This window comes from Sceloporus occidentalis, unplaced genomic scaffold, assembly GCF_023333645.1.
Source record: "Sceloporus occidentalis isolate IW3139 unplaced genomic scaffold, rSceOcc1.0.p SCAF_3, whole genome shotgun sequence".
NCBI classification, from domain to species: Eukaryota; Metazoa; Chordata; class Lepidosauria; order Squamata; family Phrynosomatidae; genus Sceloporus; species Sceloporus occidentalis.
In genome coordinates this window covers 121,269,539-121,295,919 of record NW_028316983.1, presented here as the reverse complement: position 1 = coordinate 121,295,919, position 26,381 = coordinate 121,269,539, and the positions used below count along the sequence as shown (strand labels likewise).

Genomic DNA, 26,381 nt, shown 5'->3' with positions numbered 1-26,381 from the left:
GACTTGCTTTTTCCTAAATGGAGTACCTTAGAACACGAAGGATAAAAATGGCAATCTTTCCTCCATTTTCAGGGAAAGGAGTTCCGCCAGCTTCTGTGTGTAGCTGACCTCAAGATTCTGCACTGAAACCAGAGATCTTGTTGGAAGTCCTATTTATTCAGGGGCTTTATCTATCATCATATCAAAGGCCTTGGCATTCCCTCCACCTTTCAGCTTCAATATCTGCTTCTCAATTAGCCATCAACTTTCTGACACCCTTGAATGGCAAGTCCAAGTGTTGCTGGAGAGGTTCATGGCAATCCAAGGCTAGGGGGTGCACAGGCATCACCTTACTGCTTGCACAACAGTGCTCTGTTCCATCAACAAAGCAAGCTGATAGTTTTTTGTGGGTTTTTCCGGCTATGTGGCCATATTCTAGAAGGAGTGGGTAGGGAGGAGTGATTTTCCTGTTAATCTGTGTATTGTTCTGTTGTTGGTGGCAATGCCTCAGGGTGGGGGGATATGCAAAGAGGATTAGCGTCAGTTTACTTAGTGATCATTGTCTGCTGGGATTTTGTTCTGTATATCAAGGCTACACTGTCAGCTGACGTCAGAAGCTAGGTGTTTCAGGTTTAACATGATCTTCTGTTTGGCAGCTGACCAGAGCAGAAAATAATTTGGGGAGAATTTTCAGCTATTTTTTTTAAAGTATTACTAATAAGTCACTCTTGAAATATGTTTCACTTGCTCCAGAGAACAGCTGTTTGGTGTGATGTGCATGTCTCTGTTGGTCCTGGTTCCCCCCCCCCAATCTGGAAGGGGGGTTCCCATGAAGCCACGCTGCAATTCCGCTTCAATTTTGCTTCTGCTTGTCCTTCAGCATTGCTGGGGGGGGGGGGGGGGGCTCCTGCCTGCTAATTAAGAGGCATGGACTGGGAGCTATTGGATAACCATTATATTCATGTTTTAATGTGACAAGAGTGAATATATGCCCATTTTAACGTGAATAGGGCATGTTCTTTTAACCATTCTTCCCCCCCCCCCCCCCAACCTCTTTTGTAAACTGTGGGATTCCTTGGTTCTTCTCTCTCACTTACCTAAATATGCTATGCTCCAGTCATCTGGAGTCTGACTGAAATGCACAAAGGTGCCAATTCGCAATTAAAAATTCACCGATATGATGGCTTACTTTGCACAGAATCTGGGTCACGTTCGGGAAGGCCATTACAGATAATTTAAGGTGTGATAGTAATCACGTAATTGCATGAATTTTTGAATTGACCTCGCCATCTTCTCTTTCGAAATTGAAAGCCTCCTGTCCCGTGGGATAAACTCCGAAGTATAAAACAAATATACTTTTTCAGCATCTTGAAATGCACTCTTTTAATTGTAGATTGTTTGTTAGTAGATGCTCTCCACATTTTTTTCATGTCTGACATGAATTAAAAATCTAGAAGGAAGCCAGTCACATCTGACAGGTCAAGAACCTACTGGGATTCTTATTTAAATATGATGTCATCCAAAATAAAGACTGTAAGTACCTTTACAAAAAGGCATATCAGCTGACCATTGGCCATTAGGTTGGCACTGAACTGTACTTGTTCCATTGAGAATGTAGCCCTCGGCACAGTGGAAGCGACATGATGATCTATAGCTGAAGAAGCCCAAGGGGTTGGAGCAATTCATCCTCATATTCTCTATATCCCTCAGCAGAGGACACCTTTTGACTATGGGTAAGAAGTAGGGGAACAAAAATGAAGAAATGTCAAATCCAAACTGGTTTCACCCACTGGATATAAAAAAAAATGTTCTGCACATTCTACACACAGCACTGTAGTAATGGTTTATTAAAATCTGAACGACAGTCAACTGTTTTATCATATCACATAAGGTCCAAAACACATTGTGAGAATAATCCAGTTTGAGACCATTTTAACTGCCGTGGCTGAATGCTAGGGAATTCTGGGAACTGTAGTTTTTTAAAAAAGTTTTTATTGATAAAAATTGACAGTAAACAAACATCAACGAACCAAAATAACACCATGACATACAGATAAATTCACAACTTACAACAAATAATTACGAAAATCTTAAGATTCTTCAAGATCTCTTATAACCTTTTCTATCAATATTCTTCCTATCCTCATTATTTCATCTTTATTACTGTAATTTTCCCCATTTCCCAGGTTCTTTTTATACCAATAATTGTGGATTCCGTACATTAATATTGGTTTTACCGTATTGGTATTGGTTATACGCTAATAAAAACACATATATGTTTATGTATATATATATATATAAATCTGTGTTTCCTTAAATCAGCTATAAGTAAACTATTACCAAAAAGAAAAAAAAGGGAACTCCAAGATTTCTATCATCTTTTCTATCAATTGTTTAAATTATTGTACAATATAATATTTCTCATTTACTACTAATTCGTTGATTTTTACAACATATGTTACAATAAAGGGCCATCCTTGTTTCTTACAAAATTCTTTTACACAATCCTAGTCTTTTATACTGTCCTTCGAGAATTCATTTTTCATTAGTCTTGTAAGTATATCCATGTCCATGTTTTCTCTTATTTTCAATAGCCAGGGACGTAGCCAAGGGGGGGGGTTTCTTGGGGTCCGGATCCCCCCTTCCATTAGATAAAATGAATGGTGTGTGCTGCTGCGCCACCGCACCCAAGCCCCATTATAATGATGGCACTTAGTCTGGACCCCCCCCCCTTCCCCAAATCCTGGCTACGTCCCTGCAATAGCCATTCCTCAGTAGATGATATTTGTTCTTGTGAAAGGGTAGAGGAAGGGGAGGAGTCGGGTTGGGGTCCCACGGTTGAAGACGACAGGCAAGAGGACGCTGGGAGAGCCAGAAATGCAAGGAGCACCTTGGCCCAAGGAGAAATAGCTGGGACTGGGGTAAAGTCTGGGGAAGGGCTGGGCCTAGAGGGTAGAAAAGGGGAGGAGGAGGAAGTCCCAGGAGGAGGGGTGGTGGAGCCAGAGGCAGCGTGGTCGCGGAAGGAGGGGCACGCAACTGGACACGAGGGAGAGGTCGAGGCCTGAGTACGAGACACCTTGGTGGCGGAGATAAACTGGCGCTACTTCCATGGGCGGACGAGGAAGTGACCGTAGTGACCCGGTGGAGAGTTTGTTTGCCTCCTTGGTCCATCCCACGTGTGGCGACCCAGAGCCCTACCAGGCCCATCCCGTCATAAACCCCGGCCTGTGCCTACTGTGGGATATCTGCGGGCAGTGTTGGCCCATGGAACGCGGCAGCCCCGGAAGACAGGGAAGAGCTACAGGTCCTGGAGGAGAGGGCCGCCCGGGCTAAGCCTTAACTTGGGACTACAGTGAAGTAACCAGTTTCTGTTTCGTTGTTGCCTGTTAGGCCTGGTTGAGTTGTATTAATCCAGAGTTAAGCATCAGTTGGCATCTGTGACTTTGTACTATGGAACCCCTCGGACCACCTTCCCCAGCTGGCGGGGCTTGGGGCCCGGCGACAGTTCTTTTTTCCAATATTTGGCAAAGAGGATTCTTGCTGACGTGACCATGTATATTATAATTTTTTCAGTTTCTATTATGGCTGTTTATATTGATTTTTTAATCTATCATATTGAGCAAAAAAAGCTCTGGTGTTAGAGGTAACATTGTCTGTAAGATATCAGTCATTCTATCATTTATCGCTCTCCAATATTCTTTTGCTTTATTGCATTTCCACCAACAGTGATCGAAATTTCCTTCTTGTGTACCACATTTCCAACATTTCTTTGTTCCTGTATTATATATTTTGTTTGTCTTTGTAGGTGTCATATACCACCGATAAAACATTTTGGAATAATTCTCTTTTAGGTTTTGACATAATGTAAATTTATTTGTAATTAATCATGATTTTCCCCAGGAATCTAAATCAATAGTTCTTCCTATTTCACATGCCTACTGAATCATTGTGTGTTTTACCGTCTCAGACTCTAAGTCTCTATTTTTGAGTAATTCATAGAAATTTGCTAAACGAGGTCTGTTCTTATCAAAGAAAATTTCGTCTAGTTCATTTCTAGTTTTAGTTATTCCATGTTCTTTTCTATCTTGTCTAAATCACGTATATAATTTATTATATAAGAACCAGTTTACATTTGTTTGTTTTTTGTTTGTTTGTTTTGTGGTTGGTCTATATGTTTCATTTTATATTCGTTGTTATCTTCTGTTTGTAATAAATATATTTCAGCCATGGTTCTCTATTATTTCTGGTTCTAAATAAAAAAGCCTCTTGTGATGAGGTCCACTCTGGGATTTCTCTATAGAATTGTCTTTTAGTTTTAGTCCACACCTTATATAAGGAGCGTCTTATAAAGTGGTGTTCGAAGTTTTTGTCAACTTTAGATTTATCATACCACGTATAACCATGGTAACCATAGCATATGTTGTTAGCTTCCAAACAAAGTAGGCGATCATTATCTATTTTCACCCATTCCTCTAACCATTTTAGACATGATGTAATATAATTTAAGATTTTGGAGGGCCCATCCACCCCCTTTTTTTATCATCCATTAGTAATTTCTATTTGACCCAGGCTTTTTTCCCTTGCCAGAAAAATTTTGCTAATTCTTTCTGCCATTTTTCTAAATAGTTTTCTTTAGAAATTATAGGTAAATTGTGAAATAAAAATAAAATTCTAGGTAGGACATTCATCTTAATGACAGAAGCTCTTCCCATTAATGATAAACGCTGACTAGACCACCTCTCTAAGTCATTTTTTATTTCTTTCCACAACTTCTCATAATTATTTGTAAATAAGTCAATGTTACTTTTAGTAATTACCCCTAGATACTTTGCTTTGCTTTATGTTTTAAATCCTGTTATCCGTTGTATTTCTCTTTCTTCTAGTGTATTCATTTTTTTAAGAATGGCCAATGATTTTTCTTGATTTATAGTAAAATCAGAGTGTTTGCCAAATTCTGCTATCTCAAGAATTAGATATTCCAAGCTTCTTTGGGGGTCTTCCACGTAACAGATTAGGTCATCTGCAAAGGCACTTAATTTCCATTGATGTTCCTTTATTTTAACACCTTTTATATTTGGATTTCCTCTTATCCTGTTGTTCAATATTTCTAAAATTAGCAAAAATAGCAGAGGTGATAGTGGGCACCCCTGTCTGGTGCCCTTCTCGATTCTTATATGCTCTGATCTTTCTTGATTCACTATTAGTTGGGCCTTTTGATCTCTATAGATAGCCTCTATCCAAGATAGAAATTTATCTTCCATGTTCATTCTTTCTATTATTTTTAATAGGAACAGCCAATTAACTCTATCAAATTTCTTCTCTGCATCCACCATAACTAATGCTAGTTTTTTTCAATATGGTGTTCATAATATTCTATTATATTAATCGCTGTTCTAATATTGTTCTTTATTTGGTGGTTTGGGAGAAATCCATTCTGGTCTTCATGGGTAATATTTACTAAAATCTTTTTTAATCTCTCGGCAAAGATCGTTGCAAAGATCTTGTAATCCACGCTTATCAAAGAGATGGGTCTGTAATTCTTAGTTTCGTGTTCGTCTCTTCCTTCTTTATGAATGAATGTAATTAATGTTTGTTTCCATGAATCAGGGATTCCTTCTTTTTGTATATCGTTTAATGTCTCTTTTAATGAGATGATTAAAATCTCTTCAGATTTTTTATAATATGCAGCTGACAGGCCGTATAGTCCAGGGGTCTTGCCTGATTTTAATTTCTTTATTGCCTCGGAAATTTCTTTATCTGTGAAGTTCTGATGCAACATTTCTTTTTGAGGTTGATTCAATGATGTTATGTTCTGTTTCTCTAGATATTTGTTAATATTTTCTTTGTCACAGTCCTCTTCTTTGTATTTGTAGAGATTTTCAAAATATTCTTTAAATATCTTCTTGATTTGTTCCTGGTCTGTAATCAAATTATCTTTATGTTTCAGTTCTATAATTAGTTGTTTCTTTTTGTTCTTTTTATTGGCTAATAATTTCCCAGCTTTATCTCCAAATTCAAATTGTTTTTGTCTGATCATTTTCATCTTCTTTGATATTTCAGCTAAATTTAGGGATCTTAATTGTTGTTGTAATTGTCCTGGACTGCGGCCAGTACACACACAAACACTGATAGTCATGGTTCAGCAAGAGAGCTGACTAGGCGGCTGGGAACTAGTCTACAGACCTTTCCAGAGTCCTAGAGAAGCAAGCCACAAATAAAGCCAAGGTCAGGATACCAGAGGTCACAGAAGTCAGTTCGGTCCAAGGTCAGGGCAGCCAGAAGGCAGCAGTAGTCCAGTTCGTTCCAAAGTTGTAGGTTCAAGACAGACAAGGGTTCAGGAAACAAGTGCCGACAGCAGTCACAATGAAGGATTCTGCAATAATCTCTGGCAAAGGGTTGGCGTTCTCCAGCTGCCCTCCCTTGTGCCAGCTGTGGCTTATCTGCAGGTTGCCTCTCTGCAAGCCTCTTGGATCGACGCATGCAAGAACTCTCAGCTCTCCTCTGCCTAAAGGAAGGAACCTCCATGCTTGGTTCTTCCACAGAGTCAACACTAGGCTGCTGAGCCTCAGGAGGGAACCCCACAGAGCTAGGACTGGCTGAACCTCAACCCCTGGGGCTGGGAGATCAGGGCTGGGGTCTGGCAGGGCAGAACTGGGATCTGGTATAGCCTCCATCTCCTCTTGCACTTGAGGGGCCACGGCCTCCTCCTCATCCTCCGGGTCCTGCTCTTGGCTGGCCATGACAGTAATAGCATCATCTCTATCTTTAATTTTTTATCTCCTTTATTCTTCCATTTTTAATTTCTTTCTTAGTTCTTTGATGATCGGTTTCTCTTTTCTTTGTAGTTTATATTTCTGTTCTTTCTTTATTTTAATAAATATTCCTCAGATAATGGCTTTACTAGTATCCCATATCCCATATCACTTTATTTTACATGCCTTCTGCTTTGTTTTCTTTGAAAAAAAATTTCAATTCTTCTTTAATTTTCTTCACAATTTCTTCTTCATTTAATAAAGATTCCTGCCATCTCCAAATGTAATCTGTTTTCCTTTCTATAGTTTCTAACATTATTGGATTGTGGTCCGATGTCGGTTTTGTCAGGATTTCCATAGATTTAATTTGAGGTAAAAAGGATTTTGAAGCAAGGAATAGGTCTATTCTTGATAATGAATCATGGACTTCTGAGTGAAATGTATAGCCGCTTGTCAGATTATATTTATTTCTCCATACGTCTGTAAGATTTATATCTTCAAAAAGTTCAAAGAAGGTTTTCGGGAGTTTACCCTGGTTTTTCTTAATTTTTTTGTTTGACTTGACTTTCGATCTAGTTTTGGGTTAATAACTGCATTAAAATCTCCCATGATTAATATATTATCATAGTTCGTTTTCTTTATTTCTTTGTGAATTTGTCTGAAATATGAGTCTCTGTTTTCTAGGGGGGCATATATGCCTACACACAAAAATTTAAGGTTATTACTTATCACTTCCACTGCAACATATAATCCTGCCTGATCTTTAAATATTTCTCTTGAATTGTATTTTCTATTTATATATATTGCAACATTTTTCTTTTTTTCTTTTTTTGCATTTGTGGCTGAAGCATAGCATTGTCCCAGTCTGGGATTTCTTAAGTATCTTATTTCATTCTCTTTGATTTTAGTTTCTTGAATGCATAATATATCTCCCTTGAGTTTTTCCAGTTTATGAAATATTATGCTCCTTTTTTGCCCAGCGTTTATTCCTTTCACATTCCATGAGATAATTTTCATTTTTTTTGTGTGCCACCCCTTCCGCCCCTTTTAACAAATTTTATTCAGTATTTATTAATTTTCTTGTTCCTGGAAAATGGTATCAGTAGTTTTCATTGATATACTTTATCTGTATAAACTGTAGTTTTGTGAGACATTTAGCCTTCTCTGTAGAGAGCTCTGGTGCCACAATGAAGTACAAATCCCAGGATTTCCTAGCATTGAGCTAGGGCAGTTAAAGCAGTCTCAACTGAATTATAAAAATTTATTATTATTATTATTATTATTATTATTATTATTATTATTATTTCTGTGTGTTTCGGACCATAAGATAATTATATCTAATATGTGGAGTTCAATATCCCACTGAGAAATTTTTGTTTCCTCCTATGTTCTATCACAAGTAGCCCCCTTTCTGCCCAATAGGACTTCCTTCCAGGTAAGCATACAGTTGCCCCTCCGTTCTTGTGGACTTGAGGTCCGCAGTCTTGAATACTCATAGAGGGGCAACCTCTGTTATTACCTTTGGGGCAAATGCTCACGGGCATGCACCCCATTCAAACCTATGGGGCTTGAATATTGGTGAGTCTCCATTTTCGCTTGGGGATCCAGAAAGGATCCCCTGGCAAAACGGAGGGCCAACTGTTTTTAGGAATGCAGATAAAAATATCCAAGTCATTGATATAGATGTTGAATAGCCTAATTAATGTAGAAGTTGTAGACAAATTAATATGCAAATCTATTCATGAATGAAATATTACTCCCAAAAATAAACAAGAGGTAAATTTGGAGAGGGACTGGCAGAAGTAGCTGCGATGACAGAGTTCCACATAAATGAAGGGAAAATTTCCAACTAGTTTAAAACTAGCAACAGTTAAACCGTTGCTCAAAAAACCCTCCCTGGACCCCCTGGTAAGGAATAACTATAGACCGGTCTCATTATTGCATTTTTAAGTAAGGTGATCGAGAGAGCGGTTGCCTTCCAACTCCAAGCAGTCTTGGATGAAACCGATTATCTGGACCAATTTCAAACTGACTTCAGATCGGGATATGGAGTTGAGACTGCCATGGTCGCCTTAGTCGATGATCTCTGTCTGGGCATCGAAAGGGGAAGTGTGACCTTGTTGGTGTTTTTGGACATCTCAGCGGCTTTCGATACCATTGACCATGGTATCCTTCTGGAACACCTGAGGGAGTTGGGCATCAGGGGCACTGCGCTCCAGTGGTTCCGTTCCTACCTCTCAGGCAGATTCCAGATGGTGCAGTTGGGGGACACTTGCTCCTCTAAGAGGGAACTAACATCTGGGATCCCTCAGGGAGCTATTTTGTCCCCCACTTTCTTTAACATTTACATGAAACCGCTGGGAGAGATCATCCGGAGACACGGGGCACGGTGTTATCAGTACGCTGATGACACCCAAATATGCTTCTCTGTCTCTCCGACTGATGCAGTGACTAAGTATGGAGTCTCTCCTTTGAACGCCTGCCTGGAGTCGGTAATGGGCTGGATGAGGGAAAACAAACTCAGTCTGAATCCAGAGAAAACGGAAGTGCTTGTGATAGGTTCCCCAAGCCCGGGGAAGGAAGTTTATCCACCTGTCCTGAATGGGTTCACACTTCCCCTGAAGTTCGCAGCCTAGGAGTACTTCTGGACTCATCCCTGCAGTTGACATCTCAAGTAGATGCGACGGTCAGAAGTGCTTGCTATCAGCTTCGGCTGATATGCCAGCTGCGACCCTACCTGGGCCAAAGGGACCTTGAAACTGTGGTACATGCTCTGGTAACCTCTCGCTTAGATTTCTGTAATGCGCTCTACATGGGGCTACCCTTGTACCAAGCCCGGAAGCTTCAGTTAGTACATAACATGGCAGCCAGATTGGTCACCGGTGCATCCAGGTTTGACCATATAACACCTATTTTGAAAGATCTCCACTGGCTGCCCATTCGCTTGCAAGCGCAATACAAGGTGTTGGTTATCACCTATAAAGCCCTATATGGCTTGGGCCCGAGTTACTTGAGGGACCGCATCTCCCCATATAATCTGCCCCACACACTCAGAACATCCGGGAAGAATCTGTTGGAAATTCCTTCGTCCAAATATGCTTCCACTTCCCAGATGGCCTTTTCAGTGATGGCCCCACGGATTTGGAACAGTCTTCCCGAGGAGCTCTGTCTGATGACCCCCCTAGAAACATTTAAAAAGAGGCTTAAAACCTTTCTCTTTTGTCAAGCCTTCCCCTCTGAAGAATGAAGTTGCGTATTTCCGTTGCCATCGACTCTCTGCCTTACCCTCTTGAAGGACTGTGTTTAGAGTTTATATATTTGTATGAATGTATTATAAGATTTTATCTATTTTTATGAGATGGTTTGTAATGGTTTTAATAGTCTGTAAACCGCTTTGATCTATTATTATTATTTTTATACCCCAAACAGTTCACTATTAAGAAATACTGTATTTTAAATACTCAGGTGAAAGTTCTTTTCTGGCAATTAAGCACTCCAAAGCTGGTGATAAAGAAAGCCTACTTGGAAATGGGGAGGCCATTCTATAGGTGGGATGCTACTGCAGGAAAAGCCCTGCCCCTCATCAATGTCCACTTCACCAAGAAAGATAAATGGAAACTGGAGAAGAGATGTGGAAGAAGATCTTAAGGCCTCATAGAGGTAAAAAGGGGAGTACAAATTATTCAAAGTACATGTAGAATGCAGCTATATGCAATGGATCCAGTGAAAAAAAAGATCTTACACAGTTACTAAGTGAGTGAACAGAGTCTGGAAAATATTATTGGGCAAAAACATTTAGTTCACATAAATTAACACAATCAAGCCAGTTATATCCTGTCTTTCCACCAATATAGGCCTTCAAGAGATTATTCATTTTACCTTCACAGACTGGTACTGATCCTGTCCACTCTCCCAGGTCCATACAATTAAGCACCTCCAATCCAACTTGTACAAATCCCGTATTACAAGAGAAGGCACATGTAGAATTGTACGCAAAGTGTCCATGAGGATGAGAGCAGTTTAACTGTCCATTTGCTGGAGCATGCAGCACTGGGCACTTGGAAGCTGGAAAAGAAGATAAACTTTAGGGGAAAGGACTAGAATTTCTCTACAGACAAAGATACATAAATAAAGAATGCTGAGGGAGCAAATGATGAAAGAAATATGTAGGTAAATACTTTTTTATATCAAACTTTCCAGATGACTATGTTATCCTTACCCAAGGCAAGATTTCTATTGCGATAATGAAGTAGTTTATTCAATTATGATATTTGAATGGCTACAAGTATAAAAGCTTTTTTTAATGGTATCTTAAACTAGATGGATTGACTCAATTAAGGAAGCCAGAGGTTCAAGACTGCAAGATTTAAGCAGAGCTGTTAATAACAGAAAGTCTTTGAGATCCCTCATTCATGAGGTTGCCATAAGTGTGAGTTAACTTGATGACACATAACAATATTCCTGAAGTTGGTGTCACCAGGTGCGGGGGGGGGGGGGGCAGGGGGCAGACTGTTGCAGCCTCCGGAGGGCCATTTTGGAGCCATGCCAGGGCCAAAATGGAAAGCAGTGTCCTGTCCAACATCAGCTGCTTCTTTGGAGGGTTAGTGCTACATCTTCTGGAGTGCCATTTGGAGTCTGGCATGGGTGCAACCATGCTGGAGTCCAAACAGAAGGCACTGTCCTTCCAGCAGCAGCAGCAGCAGCAGCAGCAGCAGCAGCAGCAGCAGCAGCAGCAGCAGCAGCAGCAGGAGCTTGGGAGAGACAGTGCTATGGCCTCAGAGGGTTGTTTGTGACCTGGCATACCTGTTGGGCAAGCAAGAAAGGGATGCAACATCATTTCTTGCTCACCTAGCCGCCACGCCAGTCCCACCGGGTATACAGCCCCACAAGATATACTTGCCCCTCTGGGGTGTCACCAAGTGCAGTCCACACTCCCTGCATACCCTTAGTTTCTAATGAAAGGTCAAGCCTTGTATGAATATGTGAAGAACTAGAATAGTAGATTGTCGGAAGAAAATAAAGCTGTGTGTTTTTTTTTTAAAAAAAATCTTGAACAAAATGCAGATCTTGACACCTGCAGCTCTTCTGACAGCCACAAGACATATACCCTTGGAAATCAGCTGAGATCGGATTTATGGGAGGAACTCCTACTGCCCACTCCATTTACCCAAGAATACCTTCACAGATGGGCACGTCTCCTGTCCATTTCCCCTCATCCATGCATTTCAGTTTCTGTGCTCCAATTAACTGAAAGCCAGAGTTGCAGGAGAAGATGCAGCTGGAATTATATGCAAATTGTCCATAGGGATGAGAACAGTTTCCCTTACCATTGTCTGGCATTTCCAGAGCTGGGCATTGGATAGCTAAAATGGAAAACACAACTATTATATCTTACATTGTGAATTATTTACTTTATATAGTTATATAAGCATCACATTGCCTACCAAATCATCAAGGCTCGAGGGCAGGGAACCGTCTAACTAAAAAGATTGTATTTACAGCGCTGTGTAAATTTACAGCGCTTCATAAATAAAGTTTAATAATAATAATAATAACAATATAAAATATTCAAATAAAAACAGCAATGAAAGCAGAATGCAACTAATACATTGTACAGTGCGCCCGCGCCATACGTGGGCACGCCATACGCGGCCTTGAGCATACGCGCTCAAGCCGCGGGGCACACGCGGGGCGGAAGGGGCAGCGCGTCCCATTCAATTGAATGGTGCCGCGCACGAGCCCCATTGTTTCCAATGGGGCTCGAGCATAGGCGGAATTCGCCTTACACGAGGGATCCGGAACGGTTCATTTTATTGGCAGTTCTGTAAAGGGGTTGACTTTCATCCCAAAAATGGACCAAGGAAAGAATGAACCTTACCCTGACATGTAGGTATTGGAGCACTCCAGTTCCCAGTTGCTAAGCAGTGGGTTGCCTTTGTTCCAGTTAAAGCAAAGCCAGGCTCACAGGCAAATGCACAGGTGGATTGGAAAGCAAAGATTCCAAGTGGATGAGAGCAGTCCATCCGACTTTTCTCAGGCCTCTGCAGACTGTGACACTGTATGGCTGAAGGTGAAAAGGTTAGATTTTATGAACTAAGAATGTCCAGATTAGGTGACACTTCACCTTTTTTTTAATCGAATGCCTATAAATTAGTTCCAGTTATCCCTCCTGCATATGAGCCAATGGCCTTAATTTACTGAAGACTATTCCTATTTTCTAGTACCTGTCACCACTGTGAGCACTGACCTTCACACAAGGGTGGTTTCTCTGTCCACGTTCCCAGGGCTGTGCACTGAACCTGCTCCATTCCAATTCGTACAAATCCTTTATTACACGAGAAGGTACACTTGGAACTATACGTGAAGTCTCCATATAGATGAGAACATTTCAATTCTCCATTCTTAGGACTATTCAGTTTGGGACATTCAATAGCTAGAGTAAGAGAGGGAAAAACAAGGCAGATATAAACATTTCACAGATGAAAACTAGGACATGATTGGCCAAAATAGCAAAGGTTATTGAGATCATGCAAGCTAGGAAAGGCTACAGTAGTTTGTCTTTGCCTGAGCCAACTGAGAAGGCCAAGATTCCATCCTCTCCTTTCCTCTCCCCCTTTTCCATTTTTAATTCATTTTGTAGCAACTGAAGTAAGCTGAGGGCAAAGAGGGAAAGTGGGAGGAGATAAGGGAAACTAGGACATGTTCACAGAGCTAAAAAAGTGAGATGGCAGAAGATTAATCTGCACTGTTCCTGTTAAATCAGGACAGCTCGAAGGGTGATATGTGAGATAAAGACATGCATCTGAAGAAATGCCCTCCCTCCCTTTGAGGCCAAAATAACTAATATTCTGCATCTTTATTTCCAGGACTCTTCAGAGCACCCACCATACTTTGATTCCACACGCTCACTTCATCCTTACTTTTCATTCAGTACAATTTAGGCAGTGGCTTTAGATGTACACTTGTCCACATTCACTGGGGTTAGAAGCACAGGACCCCCATGAATGTGGAAAATCCACAAATAACAAAAACACCATGTTTTTACCTGAGAGAACACCTCTCTAGGAATCTCTAGGTCCTCCAGTGCAACTCTGTGGTCAACATCTGCATTGTGCTGGAGGAGCTACAAATACCTAGTGGAGTGTTCCCTCTAGGAATCGCTAGGTCCTTCAGTGCAACTTTTGGTTAAAGCTGACCATAGAGTTATGCTGGAGTACCTAGATATTCCTAGAGAGAACATATTAATAAAACCCATGAATAATCAAATCTGCGAAAGTCAAAGCCACAAGTGTGAAGAGACAAGTGTACTTTGTCTCACTGACCTTTACAGTGTGGCAATTGTTCAGTCCAGTTTCCTCCAGCCAAGCAATCAAGCACTTCCAGTCCAACAAGCTGAAAACCCTCACTGCATGAAAAGTTGCAACTGGAGCCATATGCAAAGTTTCCATAAGAGTGAATACAGCTGAAATGACCATTGACTGGCTCATGTAGAGCTGGGCATTTGATAGCTGAAACAGAAGAATGATGTAAATAAGACAGAGCTTACCACACCATTTCATGTTACTTCACTATCCAAATGCTCTCCTGGCTTTAAAAAAAAGTCTTCAGTAGAAAGGCACTATATTTTGGTTCATTTGTGGGCATTCTACCTGTGATATGGGTTGTGACATTACATGTGCGTATGTTTGCTCCCCTCACATATGCCCTAGATGTGTTTACAGATGTGTAGCAATTGTCAGGTGGCCATCTGTTTCTCCCTCAGTGTTTCCCCCCCTTCTCTCTAGAGATGTAGAGATCAAGTGATAAACTGTAATGGTGTATTTGTTTACTCAAAGCAAGATTATTCCCATGCATACGCTCCTTTTCTGGCATAAGTCTCCTCCAATGCTTCCCCACTCACAGTGTAAAAGGTGGTGATCATGCTCCAAGAAAACAAGCATAATAATACCACCATTACTGTTTATTACTATCCCTCTAGAGAAAGATCTTTTAAAAATAAGAAAAATGGTGAGGGGATATGGTGGGAGAAACAAAAAGAATCCATGCATGATTCTACTGGTTTCACTGGAGGGTGCGGGGAATGCGGACTACACGAGGTGACACCCCAGAGGAGGGGTGACACCTAGTTAGGCTCTCCTCTTGCTTCAGTGGATGTGTGCACATGATCTGGCCTGGCATCAGTCCCTTCACCTGTCACTACTGCCTGGCTCTCTCCCTGAGGAGGAAGGTAGGTAACAGAGGAGGAGGAGAGCACACTTATCCCTCAAGGTTCCTCCACTCAGGGACGTAGCTAGGATTTTAGGAAGGGGGGGTCCAGACTACGTGCCACCATTATAATGGGGCTTGGGTGCAGCGGCACAGCAGCACACATCATTCATTTTTCTAATGGAAGGGGGGGGGTCCAGACCCCAAGAACCCCCCCCCCCCTTGGCTACGTCCCTGCTCCACTGCCTGGCTTTCTCCCAAGGAGCAAGTGCAAGTGCACTCCTTCCATTCCCTTCTGCTGCCTCACTTGCCCACCTGTCCCCCTGGCTGGGTGGCCCGGCAAGCAAGAGAGCAAGTGAGGCAGTAGGAGGAGAGGAAAGGCTGGGCAATCTGCTGCCTCTGCTTCCTGGCAACACTTTCTAAGGTCTGGCCAAGCAGACACCCAGGGAGGGGGTTACAAGCAAACAAAGTGGCAGGACAGGGCAGCCCCTCTGCACTGGATGATATCAAAGTTAGTGATGCCACTGTTACCGAAGGAGAGTTTAACATGAGTTTAGTACACTGTTTGTTTGTTTTTTGGGGGGGAGGATCAGAGATGAAAATGACAGAGCATTCCAAATATCACAGGTTCCAAACATTCTTGCCTCCATCTTCACCAGATGACAGCCTTCTGGTTCTGTCAATTGGGATGTCACAGGAAGACCAACAACAGGAGAAGCTACTATGTATGTCTCTACAGTGAAAGGACCATCCCACCCAACTCCAGGAACACAAAATCACATGTCTTTATATTAAGAGGGAACAGCACTTGTTGCTCCACACCCTGAACATCCAGATGTCAAACTTTCTGGTAAAGGAGAGCACATACAGGTATGATCTGGTTAAGCAAATATATCTAAAGTTTTTACCGCATTCCTGCCTTTGCCCCCACCCACCATGAAATAAGTATCCACTACTTGGTATCCAATCTTTACCAACCTGAATCCCATTTTGGGAGCTAGGTGGGATATATGTAAATCCAATAAATAAACATAAATAAATAAACTTAACAAGTTATGAAGGATACTTTATTTAGACTCCCAGGTTCCTGGTGAGAAAGTTAAATGATGAATTGGATATGAAAGTCATGAGCACTACTTTGAGTTTTTAAAAGAAAGGTGGAAGAGGTGTAACTAATAAATAATTAAAATGTATTAGTGTTGTGGGCACTGCTGTCAACAGAAGTATTATATTAGAGAGGATCCAATTGTGTAAAAATAATTGGCTGTTAACTTCTCTATCTATAGAGCATGATTTTCTCAGTTGATTCAAAAGAGAGTACTGAGCACTGAACTTCACACAAAGGTGGTTTTTCAGTCCACTTCCCCATGGCTTTTCACTGAAGCCGCTCTGTTCCAACTTGCACAAACCCCCCACTGCAATAGAAGATAAGGCTAGAGCTATAGGCAAAGTCTCCATATGGATGAGAACACTTCCGTTCTCCATTCTCAGGAGCATGCAGTTTTTCACATTCGATAACTAGAACAAGAAAGAATACTAGTAGGGGGGAAATGCATTTGCAGCAGTTTAGGTTATGCCATCCACTGGAAAGGACAAGTTTAGCCATGGCATGATATATACGGCACTCCTGGGGGGAATGAAAGTCAGCTATTGTTACTATATGGCAGCCATGTTGAAGATATCTAATATGTAAGACCTCAACCAGTTCTGTAAAGGGGTTGACTTTCATCCCAAAAACGGACCAAGGAAAGAATGAACCTTACCCTGACATGTAGGTATTGGAGCACTCCAGTTCCCAGTTGCTAAGCAGTGGGTTGCCTTTGTTCCAGTTAAAGCAAAGCCAGGCTCACAGGCAAATGCACAGGTGGATTGGAAAGCAAAGATTCCAAGTGGATGAGAGCAGTCCATCCGACTTTTCTCAGGCCTCTGCAGACTGTGACACTGTATGGCTGAAGGTGAAAAGGTTAGATTTTATGAACTAAGAATGTCCAGATTAGGTGACACTTCACCTTTTTTTTAATCGAATGCCTATAAATTAGTTCCAGTTATCCCTCCTGCATATGAGCCAATGGCCTTAATTTACTGAAGACTATTCCTATTTTCTAGTACCTGTCACCACTGTGAGCACTGACCTTCACACAAGGGTGGTTTCTCTGTCCACGTTCCCAGGGCTGTGCACTGAACCTGCTCCATTCCAATTCGTACAAATCCTTTATTACACGAGAAGGTACACTTGGAACTATACGTGAAGTCTCCATATAGATGAGAACATTTCAATTCTCCATTCTTAGGACTATTCAGTTTGGGACATTCAATAGCTAGAATAAGAGAGGGAAAAACAAGGCACTATTTCTATTTAGTCCCAATGCTTCTACCGCCTCAGTTATCTCTAATCACTGCATAGATAGGTGGGTTTTTAACAGTTTCATTAAGATACATTTTTAAGATATTTTAAATAATATATTTATTCATATTCACATAATCAGTCCCCACATTAATCACAAAAGACGAAAAAATTCTCGTATTGCTGTATTATATTCTTCTCCTTAGCACATGATTTACACCGATTTCTTAACATTTCAACCCCTATCTCTCTGTCTATCATCCTCTCCTTCTGTAACCTCCTTTCCTTCTCCATTCCTGAGCTTTCTAATCTCTTCCATTACTCTCCTTCTATATCACTTTTTCTCACCTTCTTACATTCTTAACCAGTCTTACCGATTTATTCAGACTTACTTCCTTGTGAATACCAGTCTATGGGGTGAAGCAGCGGCCTTTGGCCACAATTGGGCTAGGACCACGACATCTGTACAGCCTGCTCCCAAAGTGGGCTGCCATCTACAGTCCCAAGCTGTGCTGGCCAGGATTCCATTCAAATCGATTCCTTTTTAATCCAGTCCTTTTGACCTTTTGCAGCTTCTGGCTGCTTTTGGAGGGGGGGGGTGTTTCATCTAATCGCCATACCCACAAAGCGGCTGAAAGCGACTTTATTTGGCCTATGCATTTCGGGCTTATACTGTATCTCTTATTGACTTTCTTATGACATAACAGTTCACTGACATTCTATCTATATTCCTTTTTCTCTCTCATCTTTTTAACATCTTACACTTGTACCAAACATTAATGAAGAATTTCCCATTGTATCAAATTGTGCTTCCTGGAAACCACGTATTCCCATTCCTCCCCACTTTCCTTTAATAGTGAATGGTTTTTTTTCCTGTTTGTTGGTTTTTGCTATGTTATACAACTTTTGCAAAAATAATAAAATGGCCCAGGAAGACTTTGATGAAGTCAGAAAACATTACTAATTCTTATCTTTTCTTTGTGCGAAAACAACAACAGGCTCCAGTTTGAAAAGCAGAGAAGAATGAACCTAGACCATTCTAACTACAGACTTTACATACCTGCCAACTGTCACAATCGTGCTAGTTTAAGAATGGAAGCATACCAGTTTGGCATTATTTCTTATCACACTTTCCCCCATGATAGTGCTTTGGTGGCCAATGGTGGCATGATCTGTTTTCCACATTGCTAAATTCCACCTTCTGGGAGGAACGAGAGAAATGAGCAATCGTGGCAACCAAGGCCCTCCCAAATCCGGCTGCTGTGTGAATGTGTACATAGCAGCTGACTTAGGCAAGCTGTTGGCAGCTGCGATCACTGTGAGGCAGAGGGGCAGAAGAACCGAATCACACTCGCTCACACTATGTGACTGCCTTAGAAGCAGAACTGCAGTGGAAGGGACCTATCGCACAAAGGCAGTAATGGAATAGCAGTGAGATTTAGAACCTATTCATGAGTTTTGCCCATGAATGAGAAGGTGCACTGCAGTAACAAATGGAATCCAAGGCAGTAACAGGACAGCCATGATGTCATGTGATAAGTACCAGCCAAAGACACTTTTATTCTGTTAAAATTCTGCTTTTCTAGCATGCTGTAATAAAAGTCTTAGAATGGGGTAGGAGCAAATTGGCAGGTTACCCACCACTTTCAGAGACTACTCAGGCAGATAGATTTAAATTTGGGAAACTCCCCCTTCTGAAAGCAATGGAGCAGAAAATAATTCGATCTTCAGTTGAGGGGCCATTTAATGGAAATAGAAGTGCTTTGGATGCAGATGATCCAAAACTGTTCCCATTCAATGCTTGAAACGCCTCAGTTTGAAGTCTTTCACAATACTGTAGTAACTATTCTGAAGACATATCCTTCACCCCTAAACAGAGTTCCTCTTCACCAGTAGAGAGGCAGCTCCATCTCATCCTGATCTGTTTTTGCCATCAGAGGGAGTGAAGTTTACACTGGCATATTCAGAATACTGTGTTCAAGCTCAGTAAGCTAACAGTTGGGACAAAGAGATTGGTGTTTGTTGCTGTTGCCTTGGGTTTCTGCTTCTCAGTAAAATTCCTTTCTTTTTGTAGGACTAAGGCCTTGACTCAGCAGCCATTGCTACCCACCCAACTAAGCTGCCTTTGCAGTACAGTGCAAAATCTTTCTCTAGTGTACTGGTATGAGTTCAGGGCCAGTAAAATGTTATAAAGCAGGCTTGAGGAGAATCATTTTGTGTGTGAAACTGTGATGAAAAATAATTTTATTATAGGTAGCATGTCAAAAATACTGTCTCTCTTAAAACCACTGCTAATGGGTTGGAGTTTGTGGACATGGCCTAATTCAACTGTTTCACTTTCCAATATTCCCTTAATTTTTTTTTTCAAGAGATACTACCTGGAGGTCTGAGATAAAATTTCAAGGAAAGCTGAAGTGTTCTACATCTGTTTTTGATTTTTGTTTTTCTAATGTCAGATTTTGATTTATTGTCTTTCATTGAGACTGTCCTATTTGTCCAGTGTAGAGTGAATAGGAAAATTACTGACATAGGATGGCATGGGATGATCATGTGAAAGCATATGTGATGTTGTGGATTATATTATTAGGTCTTGTAATGCTGCTGCCAGAATAGATGTGAGAACAATGTTGGCACTTGGATTTGCAATGGAATGAGTCCCTGGATTTTCCTCCACTATATCTATGTTTACCTGCTTTTCTATGCTTGTATACAAAACTAGTTGTCCACCTTTGCACTTTTAACTATTCTTTACAACCATTGTTAAATCAATACTTATCAACACAGAAACATGTTTCACATTTCCATTTAATAAGAATTACATCTTACTTTGGCCTGCTGCCCCAGTTGTATGTCTGTCTGTCCACAGAGGCTTCACTCAATGTTTCCAGTGAAGTGGACTGTAGTCTATAAAAGCTTATGCTAGAAATTTCTTAACTACTGTAGGACACCAATCAGCCTGCACTGACCACCCCTCAAAGGGTAAGTACTACAATCTGAGGAGTGGGGAAAAGTAACAATATGCAAGCGACATGCACAGCAGTCCCTTTTCTCTCTTTTGTTTTGATCCCAATACACAGTGCAAAACATAAAGCAGTAAAAATATTCTTCCTCAGTGTCCTGAATCACTGTCCTAAATCACTGATTCTTGTTGATGTCTGACTCTGACAAACAACTTGTAAGTGAGCAAGAGGCTGGTGTAAGAAAAGCACAAAACCTTGACAAACTGGGATTGCACTCGTCCATTCTCCCTGTGCTGTACACCAAATCATTTCTTCTCCAAGTAAAAGAAATCCCTCATTGCAGTGGAAAGTGCAGTTGGACTGGTACTGAAATTCCCCATGAATATGGAAGCAGGTGCTGTTTCCATGAGCAGGAAATTGCAGAGGCTTGCACTGAACAGCTAAGAAAGAAAGCAGGTAGACAAGTTAATCAGGCTGCAGACAGAGAACAGTTAAGAGAGGAAAAAGTGATTTGAGAGAGATGTTTAGTTTCCTGTAGTTATGTACTAATATATTGTGTCAATCTGGTGGTAATTCAGTTGTTGTTGTTTTCCTTTCAGCCTGGAGAACGAAACTGAGAAGTTTATCACATCAGAGCCTGTAATGTTCTCATACTGTCCCTGAAACGTTATGAGAGGAAATGTTCTGGGAACGGGAATCATTGCATTCAAGAATTTATAACGGGTTGATAACGTTACGGGAATGCATTATACCGCACAGTTACTTCCCTTTTGCAAGACAACGTTACCATATCGTTATCATCTTGCTGTTGCGCATGTGCATTCTTTTTGGCGAAGACGTCATCACTCTATTGTCCTTTTGACCCAGAAAACGTCTATATGTCTTTACAGCAGTGTATATCGATCTATATTCATGTATTCATATAGATATGCCGATTACAGTGGGTATATCTTTTAATCTAGCTTTTATATATTGAATCATTTAAACATAATACTTACCTATATCAATCAATCTTTTAAATACATATGAATACATATATATCCATTTACACATACATTCATCTCCCAGCATTTCCCATACATGACTATATATATGTGTGTGTGTGTGTGTGTGTGTGCGCAGAAAAAAACAAGACACCCCCACCCCCCCACACATATATATGTATGTGCTTTTTCTGCACGTAAATAAATAATCCATCTATCTATCTATCTATCTATCTATCTATCTATCGTCTGCTATGTATATGTATATGTATGTATATCTATGTGAATGGAAACATATAGATATAGATCTATATCTATCTATCAATCCATATACACAACACGCATAATTATAGAAAAGCAGAAACCTTATATATAAATGTATATGATAAATGCTAGGAGATGAACGTATCAGCTAGGTTTGAAAGAAAAACATTTGTTCCTTTTTTCAAACAGGGCACCGCATCATACCCGGAAGAGCAATAAACATGTTTTGATGCTCTAGGACAAGGGAGTATTACAGAGAAGGAAACTGGTTTAGCCAATCAGGAGATGGAGGAATGAGAGAACGGAAGTAGGAATGGATAAGATTACTGCACAAACTTCTGGACCGGTCTGAGAACGACTGAGAACGTTACAGCTTGCAGAGAACTGTTCATCATCGTTCTCACCCTGGAACGCAGATAGGAAACTCTGAGGTCGGAATTGGAACCCTATGGGAACAGAGACGTGTGGTAAAGTACGCTGCATTCTGTTCCCACTAGGTTCGCAGATCGTTCTCAGAACGCTGTGCGATAAAGTTCAGAGTGTTTACATCACGTGGCAGAATGTACCACAGACATGGTTTTTGCTGTTACACTATTTTCTTGGGTCCTGGAATGTCCTCTTGGTGGGGTTGCACTCCATGGACTTTAAATTTCCTGGACTTTGTTAAATTCCCAATTCCCACATGGCCAGAAGGAGGAGGAGCCAGCCTGCAAAATTTATCCTCCTCATACCATCTTAATTAAGGAGAGAAACAACAAAATGCAGGCATCTTACTAACATCTCCAATCTTTTTCTCCTGTTTGGTTTGTAACGTCTTGCCTGATAGAGAAGCCAGTGGAGATTTGAAAGCTTGCAACAAGTATATTACACATTTTGGTTGGCCGATAAAGGTATCACTGTTTGGTGGATTTTTGTTTGAATTTGCTAAACGACCAACACAGCTACCCCTGCATATTTGTCATTTATAACACTTTTAGTAACTTTTGCAGTTTTACTTTTAAATTGTTCTAAATTGTCTAAATTTACTTTATTGTATGCTACAATGAGATCTAGGTGTGCAGTATAAATATTTTAAAGAGAAAAAGAAAGTAGACATATTGAAAACAATTAGATATTGTAGCTGTTTTAATGTACCTTGACAGAAGGGTATATGGGAGCTCCACTGGCCAGATGCATTGCACTGTAAATTATTGGCGCCACTGAGCTGAAAGCCGGGGTCACAAGAAAAACTGCATGTGGAGCTGTAAGCAAAGTCACCAATTGGGTTTACACAATCCATTGTTCCTTTTCTGGGTGACTCAATTTCCTGACATTGCCTCACTAAAAAATAAAATAAGAAAGAGTAGTGGTAAATCTAGAAAGAATATAAGGAAGAACCCCAAAATTTCCACAAAGCAGCTGCCCAAGTATTTATACTTAATTATTTTATAATAAATTGTGTTTGTACACTGAACCAGAAGGATTACTAGACCACAATTCCTAAATATTCTCCCTATCAGCATCACAGCCTCTCACTTCCCAACACTGACATAGCATATCTGGGAAACAGTTTCAATAGATACAGATTAATAAATTTCAGAATAATTTATTTAAGCTGCAATTCTATGCACACTTAACATGGACAATGGCCCACTGAGCTCATTAGGTCTTAGTTCTGAGTAGACACATAGGATTACACAGTTAAATGAGCATGTGTAATTATTTCCCCTCTCTAACATTTATTGTAGATCTTAACTTTAACCTTTGGATACCCTTCCACTCTTTGCTTCCTGATATGCTCCAATTAAACAACTAAAAAACATCTCGCTTGCTTTATCGCTATTCAAGAGAAGCATAATCTGCTTCTTTTCTACATGTGATGAAGGTTTACAAGGCCTGCAAATCACAAGCAACAACATATCCAATATCCCTAACAAGAGTAGTTTGGAATGTTTCAAGATGAAAATTATATACCATGGAAAATAATCACAATTGCATAATTTAAATGCACAGGTTAACAGTAGCTTTCAGATATTTTTGATGCTGGTCCTTGATAGCAAATTATATGGGGAACCCTCCAGTTTATGCATTGTACGTTCTAAACACTACTGATTTCTGAGGCAGGGATGCCAAATTGGAATTTAGGAAGAAGGAAACTCTGAACCTTGGCATGATAGCACCAGGGTATGGAGCCCTGGTGGCGCAGTGGTTAAATGCCTGAACTGCAGCCATTCACTTGAAACCACAAGGTTGCAAGTTCAAGACCAGCAAAAGGGCCCAAGCTCGACTCAGGCTTGCATCCTTCCGAGGTCGCTAAAATGAGTACCCAGACTGTTGGGGGCAAAATTAGCTTACTTGCTAATTAGCTTATTTGCTGTTCACCGCTATGATATTTGGAATAGCGGTATATAAATAAAACAAATTATTATTATTATTATTATTATTATTATTATTATTATTAGGGAACTCCATTCTCCAGATTTTTCACACACAATAGTCTTTGCTCTGCTGATCACAAAGCCCTCTGCACATGTAAAATTACATGTAGACTGGTACTGAAAGTCCCCATACATGTGAGAGCAGCTCAAGTCTCCATGAGTAGGGATATTTAATGACTTGCACTGGACACCTAAGGAACAGAAAATAGAGTTGTGGATTTTAGTTGATGTGTTCCCTTGCAAGGTCAGAAGGTGGGCAAATTTGGTGGATCTAGAGGCTTCCCAGATTCCATAGCTAAATATGACAGAACTTAGCAGGAAAAAGCCTATTATCTAATTTGCCTGAAATATATTTTCATGCTAGACTAAGAAGTTTATCACACGGGAGGAATTTCTCTTAATTTCAAATGAAAAGAAAGTGGGGCCAGAACGCATTCACGTGAATTCACTAGTTCAGCAAATTTACATGAATTCAAATTGCGTTCAAACTGACTTCCTATCGCCTGAGAATAGCTTGCCATTGCCTGAAATTGTGTGTGGTAGTCTATCACGCAATAACGTTAAACCCCATGATTGCGTTCATACTGACTTCCCATTGCCCGAAATTGCATGCGGTAGTCTATCATACAATAATGTTAAACCCCATGATTGTGTTCGGATTGCCATTGGATTATACTTTCAATTTCCCTTGTCTGATAAACTCCTAAGGTACTTGGGAGCAGGTGCTGTGTTTTACAAACGAATCAGATCCATGGAAACCTCTGGGAAGCCCAATTTACCTTTAAACCCAATTGTAAGTTTATTTTTCCTGTTTCTGCCTAATTTGGCAAATTATGGTGGTATTCAGACCGACGCTTTGCGCCGGCCTGGATATGTGCTAGGGTTGCCTCGGGGTGTCCTTTACAGACACCCCGCAACCCTAGCACGTAACCACGGCGTCAAAATGGCAGCGCCCTGTCTACATGGACGCCACCATTACGATATCATGGCTGCACCACAGCCAAACAGCACAGTGCGGGCGTGACATCCTGGTGCCGCTGCAGGGCGCTTGTGGCACCCTTTCAGCGGTGCCAGAAGGAGCTCTGAAATGGAGCTCCTTTTGCTGCAGGTATCGATGGCACCGCCTTTACACGGCTGCGGCAGCGATATAGAAGAGAAAGGGGGCGAGCGTTTTGCCGCTTCCCCAAGCATTTTGCCGCTTCCCCAAGGCCTGGAAAAGCAACTGATTGGGGCCTTCAGGGCTGCTGCTGTGGCCGCTGAGGCCCCGATCCGTCACACGCCATGATGACACCCCTTGTGTGCAGCACCATTTGGGCACTGTGCATGCTGAGTGTCATCATGGCATGCACTGTGTAAACAGGCGCGCACCAAGATGGCACCCTGGTCCTATGTCCGGACGCTCAGCCCTCACCGCACCTACTGGTCGGCACAAAGTCCCAGTCTGTAGAGCCTCTAAGTCACTGTGTAAATAGTTGCAGCTTATTATGCATATTGCTTCTAGTGCTATCACATAAATATAGCGTATTAACTAAGCCTATGACACTATCTAAAGTGGCATCAGTAGGGGTGTGATGGGTGAGGTCCACACCAAGTGCCAATCTAACAGAGGTAAACCACTGCTCCTCAAATATCTGCATTTGGGCAGAAACTGGCTCTGGCATTCATCTGTATCTCTTTAAATTGTTGCAAAAGATGGTGTAAGTGGGGTGAGGTTCAGTTGGAGGAGAAAAAATAGGCCTCAGATTCTTTTTAAAAAATTAAAATTCCAAATTTCAAATTTTATTTTGATTATTTTAATTTTTTTACAATTTTGTTTTTTTCCTTTAAAACATCACATTTTACCCAATTTTCACTTTAACCTCATGAAACTATGTATATGCAAACACATTTATTTTGTACATATGATGTTGTAATTTAAAGGTATAATTTTAATGTTGGTAATATGGTGGCTCAAGTGGTTAAGACACTGAATTTGTTGACTGCAAGATTAGCAGGTTGGCAGTGCAAGGCCCAAGTGCTGCATGATGGGGTGAGCTCCAATCACTAGTCCTAGCTTCTGCCAACCTAGCAGTTCAAAAGCATGCAAATGCAACTAGATAAATAGGTACCACTCTGGTGGAAAGGTAAACAGTGTTCTGTGCAGTCATGCTGACCACATGATCACGGAGTAGTCTCTGACAATGCTGGCTCTTCAGCTTAGTAATGGAGATGAGCACCACCTCTTACGGTCAGACACGACATGACAAGCTTGTCAACAGAGAATACCTTTACCTTTTATTGTTTATGTCACACCTATTATCATTACATTCAGTGTTATATGGGAATTATGATTTATGAGCCCATTAATGCAAAAAACCCCACCATTATTAAAAATTCTTTATGGTGTGGTATAGGAGGAGGTCAGTGGAGGGGGTGACACCATAAAGTACCAAACCAGGTGACACTAACCCTAGTGATGCCACTGGCTATCTAATGCT

General features: G+C 41.0%; 1 pseudogene across 1 annotated transcript in view; it reads right to left on the bottom strand.

Moving 5' to 3' along the window:
* The window catches only part of LOC149316670 (P-selectin-like), a 44,802-nt pseudogene that overhangs the window by 7,979 nt on the left and 10,442 nt on the right, over window positions 1-26,381 (bottom strand). The window contains exons 5-14 of the transcript XR_016280515.1: window positions 22,622-22,807; window positions 20,495-20,680; window positions 17,069-17,254; window positions 16,700-16,885; window positions 14,054-14,239; window positions 12,979-13,164; window positions 12,610-12,795; window positions 11,909-12,094; window positions 10,611-10,796; window positions 1,521-1,706 (exon numbers count right to left, since the gene is read on the bottom strand). The product of XR_016280515.1 is annotated as a P-selectin-like (transcript). The remainder of the gene's footprint in view (window positions 1-1,520; window positions 1,707-10,610; window positions 10,797-11,908; window positions 12,095-12,609; window positions 12,796-12,978; window positions 13,165-14,053; window positions 14,240-16,699; window positions 16,886-17,068; window positions 17,255-20,494; window positions 20,681-22,621; window positions 22,808-26,381) is intronic.